This window comes from Martes martes, assembly GCF_963455335.1.
Source record: "Martes martes genome assembly, chromosome: 1".
In the NCBI taxonomy this organism is placed as follows: domain Eukaryota; kingdom Metazoa; phylum Chordata; class Mammalia; order Carnivora; family Mustelidae; genus Martes; species Martes martes.
In genome coordinates this window covers 196,047,543-196,052,412 of record NC_137888.1, presented here as the reverse complement: position 1 = coordinate 196,052,412, position 4,870 = coordinate 196,047,543, and positions in this window count along the sequence as shown.

Genomic DNA, 4,870 nt, shown 5'->3' with positions numbered 1-4,870 from the left:
TGGGTTCTCTGTGTCTTTCTTCTCCCTCAGAGCAAAGAATCCTAGCTGCCGGAAATGGGGTCAGGCTGTAGCCCCAGCACAGGGCCTCTGTAGGGGTTCCCTATCCCCTCTCTGCAGGGCACACTTGGCACTTGTTTTCCTGAAACAGGAGCTTAGGAAGGTAGAGCTTGGCCTCTGACACACTCGTTGTAGGCCAGCAGAGACCCCTGGGAGGACAAGCCAAAGGCCTGCAGCCTATGGGGTCCGAGAGGGACAGGCCAGCTGTCCACCTGTGACCCCTGTGGTCTCCCCATTACAGTCTCCAGGCTGTGCCGCATACCTTGCTGGGTGTGAGCCACTAGCCACTAGGGCTGATCTCGCCTTCTGTGTTTGGACAGCCCTTAGGGACAGGCCACCCTGTTGGTTGAGCTGCCCTTCGTGTGTCCAGTGGCTGTTCCGTGCCATGCAGGATTCTGGACCTTGTTTCCTTGTGTCAGGCCCATTTCCTCAAGCTGAACGTCCCGGTTTCTGTAGCTGCTGCTTTGGGACACGGTGCAGTTCCTGGTGCCAGCCTTGCAGTGGGGGTCTCCAGTGCTGAGATGGTGGGTCAGAGGATGGAGGGGGTCCAGCAGCCACCTGCCCCCCTGTTACCCGTTGGCTAGGGAAGAGGTCAAGGAGAGCAAGAGGAAGGCTTCCCTCGGCTAGGCTAGCAGCCTGTGGTAGGAGAGGGCAGGGCTACCATCCTGCCTCTCTCCGGGCCCCCTTGCTCAGGATCCGAGCCCTCCGCTGGCCGCCCCCGCCGTACGCCACGGCTCCAATCCCTATATGAGTGAGCAGTAAAATCACATAGGAATAAAAAGCCATAGAGAACAACGAGGCCTAGGGCTGCTCCTGCTGGTCCCCTCCACCCTGGCTGTGCCCTCATCTCCAGGGGTGTGAGGGGCTCTGGGCCAGGGCTGGCACGCCCTCCCTCTGGGAAGTGTCTCCCTTTCACCTGCTTGGGCTCTGGACAGCCTAGCTGGCACATGGTTCGTGACCTGGGGACAAGCTGAGGCGAGTCACGTGAGCCAGGCTCTGGAGGCCAGAGAGGTTTAGGGAAGAGGGGAGTAGGCACCCCCCTGGATACAGGGCACTGCTTCCTTTCCTTCTCTACTGGTGTGGAGTTTCCTCTGATGGCGGGGTCGTAGTCTGGGGGTATGATCCCTACGTGGAGATGCCTGTGCCCTGTTGCTCCTCTGACAACCTCCCTGTTTCAGTCCTTGCCCTTGGGAGTGTGAGTGTTAGCGCGGGGTGTCAAGTTCCAGGCAAGAGCAGGACAGGAGGGCCGGGCCTGTGGCAGAAGTGTGAGTGTTTGTTTGCCCTGTCCTCTGTGTGTGTGTGTGTGTGTGTGTGGCAGCATGTGAGCACACACGTGTGGGTGGCCAGGGGTAGGGAATGGGCTGCTGCTTGTGCACTAGGCCACTTACATGCCTGCTGAGGGGTTTGGGTGTGGGTGGGGTCTTGCCAGAGGGCACCCCTGTGCCTTTTGGGCCCTTGTCATATGCCTGTGTTTGTGGGGGCTGGGAGGCCAGGGGCTGGATGGGGCCTAACCCATTAGTTTTGCTCATTTGGTATCCCCAAGATGAGAACAGATATATTTGGCTTCAATCTAGATGACAATATGAGATAGACGCTGCATGGTGAGTGTTCAATAGGACTTATTATTTGCTCCATAAATTCCAATTATGGGTCAAAATAATTGCTCCCATCCTGTGGCTCTTGGCTTCTGTCTCTCCTGGCTCAGGTTCCTCTTGCCCCTGTGCCCACCTCATTTCCATTCCCCGAAGCTTTCCCTGCCCCACCTGGAGGCTTTTGCCATGCAGGGTGTCCAGCACCCCCCACGCACACACTGCTGCCACCTTTACAGGCCCTTCCGTTCTCTGTACTTGGCATGAAGTAAGAAGAGCTGGGCAGTGGGCCTGGACAGCCCTTAGGTATCGGCTAATCCAAGTCCCTATATTTTATAGCTGGAGAAATGGAGAGGGAAGGTGGCTTGTCTGGGGCTGCCCAGCAAGTCTGCCAGAGAACCAGAAGGAGAACCAGGTCGAGACCTGCTTGCCCACACCCTGTGGGGCTCAGAGAGAGCTCAACCAGAGTCAGGGATCCCCTGTTGCCTCCCTTATGACCCTTGAGGGCTTAGGGATGGTGATGTGACCACGCCTGGCCTCCCCGGGAACACAAAACAGATTTGTCGGTCCCTTTTTGGCTTAGATTTCACAGTTCCGCTGCATGTATGATTTGGTAGAAAACCACATGGGGTTGGGTGACGGGCTTCTGCACAGCGTGTGTGTCTGCGTCTGTATGCACATCTGTGCACGTGTGTGTGGGGATGTGTGCACGCAGCTGTGTGTCCAGCCCCGCATCTGAGCCATGCCCTGCTCTGCCCTGGGGGGAGGACACACAGTTCGGTGTGGTCAGCCTGCTGGAGATATAGTGAAGCAAGTTGGGCAAAGAAGCTATAAAGGCTGGCAGAGGCCCACATGAAGGGCTTCATGTGCCTGACTGCAGGGGTCAGACTTCACATGGACGGTGGTGGCAAGCCTCTTGGGATTTTGGCAAGGAGTGGTGCCGGGAGGCTGTTTCAGGACTCAGAGGCTGAGGCCTTCTTTACTGCAGGGATGGGGGATACTAGGAGGACACGCCAGGAGGTGGAGGAGGTCCCACAGGTGAGAGAGAGGTGCATCCCGGGCTGGGGAACCCCTCTCAGCTCCTTTCTGCCTGCCCCTTGGCAGCCTCACCACAGCAGCCTTCTGCCAGTCCAGGTGACCATTTAGGTATCCACTTTGGAACCAAGGCTAGAAGCCCTGGCTCACACACCCCTCTCAGGGCCTTCAGGGTCTTGTGGATCTGGAAGGCGGAGCAGCTGGGCACCCGGTGGAGGCTTTTGTGAGCGCAGGCACCCTGCCCTCATGTAGGCTCTCACAAGGATGGCAGTTAAAAGCCCTGCAGTGGTAGTTGGGCCCTAGTTCCTGGTCTTGCCACCATCCTTTCTCCAGGTCTTGCTTTTCCCTTCTGTCTAATGGGGATAACAACATCCTGTCCTGCTCACTGCTCTGGGGAGGTATCAGCGGTAGACAGATCTGGGTAGGAAAGCTCTGTGGAAGGGGGGGTGCCCCGGGAGGGAGGCAAAGAAGGAAGAGGGGCTGGCCTCTTCCAAGGAGAAGCTCAGGGAGCTCTCCATGCAGGGACCCCCCTTCTTCCGGGCAGGGCCTGGGTTAGAGCCAGCAAGGCCTTGGTGCTCACTGACGGAGGCCCTCTGGCACTGGAGTAGTGCTCGCAAGGGGTGGTCTTTGAGTTTTAAGTGGCTGCTGGTGTCACCGTGCCCTGAGAGGTCACAGAACCAATGTGGAGGTGGGTGGGTGTGGGCTAGAGCTAGAGTAAGCTGACCCACCCTGAGAGAGAGCCCTCTCCTGTCTCAGAAAAAAAAAAAAAAAAAGGTGGTGGGGGGGGGAAGGGCAGCCTGAGATCCCTCTGGGTCTGGATCATGTGTGAGGGATATGATGAGGCCCTGACTGGGGTGGGGGAGAATTGGCTTGCCTGCAGGCTAGGAATCCCTGGCAGAGTGAGATAATTCAGGGTGTGCTAGGGGAGGACAGGGGTCATGTAGGGCTGGGGGGATACTGACACTCCACTCAGGGTGTAGCCAATGGCCTGCACGAGAGAGGGGTCATGGAGCTGTCCGGAGCTGAGTCCAGGCCAGGACGGGTGGCCTTTTTCCCTGCGACAGGGATGCCTGGGGGTCAACTGCTCCTGGGGAATCACTGGGGCCAGTCCCGAGGCTTATCCTTTCCCACTTCCCCTGGCTTGGTCTGCCCTTGGGCCTGGATGGGTTGGGCTGTGGCAAACCACCTGGGCCCTTGAGACCTGATGCCCACAGCTCTGATTCCACCTCTCTGTACATGTTGGTCCATCCTGCGTTATTGCCCGCTCCGTGTGAGGGAAGACGCTGAGGGAGAGTTGGGCCCCAGAAACAAGTGCCCCAGTCCTAGGGGGACAAATGCTCCCCGCAGCTCTGCCTTATGGGTCACTACCTGCCATGACCTTGTACACAGATGGCTCCCTGGGGGTTCAGGGAGCTCTAGGACCTGGCCCTGCCCAGACCAGATCACCAGAGGCTGTATCCCCAAGATGCACTCACTGGAGAGCTCCCTGTTGGGCTCTGCAGACTCCCAACCTTTCCTGCCCCTCCTCCGGCAGCCAGCCCGCAGAGCCACCCTGCTTGCTTCTCTAGAGAAGTGTGAGCAGCACACGCTCTGTCCCCATGCAGCTCTGCCTCTCCATCCCCAGCTCCAGCTGAGAAGGGGGCGGGGCCCGGCACTGGCTTCTGCCCCCTTCCATCCACTCCCACCCACCTGCCCAGCTTCAGGGTCTCTGGATCTCCTGGTGGCCTGGGGTCATCTCTAAAACTGTACCTGTAGCCCTCATGCAGGAGCCAGGGCTCTGTCTCCACCTGTTCTCTTCCTCCCCCTGTCCCCTGGCTTCCCTCCCTGTCTAGCTCAGGAAGCTGACCACAGGAGCATTTGGGCTCTGGTCCGAATCCCTAATGTTCACTACTGTGGGTAAAGCTGTTCTGGGGATCCTATCTTGTGGGAGCTGGTCAGAGACCCCTGGCAGAGGGAGAAGTGCCCCTCCCCATATGTGGCTCTGTGGGTCTGGCGGTCAGGAGCTGGGGGTGAAAACAGCCAGCCTGGGGTGGGTGTGTGTGGGGGTGCAGATCACTCCTTCTCTGCCCACACCTCACACCTGGGCAGTGGGAGCAGCCCAGCACATCTCTGACCAGCCCCCCCACCCCGAATCCCAGTGGGGACAGGCACTTTAGAGGTCACAGCCCCATGGACAGCGCCACTGCTGC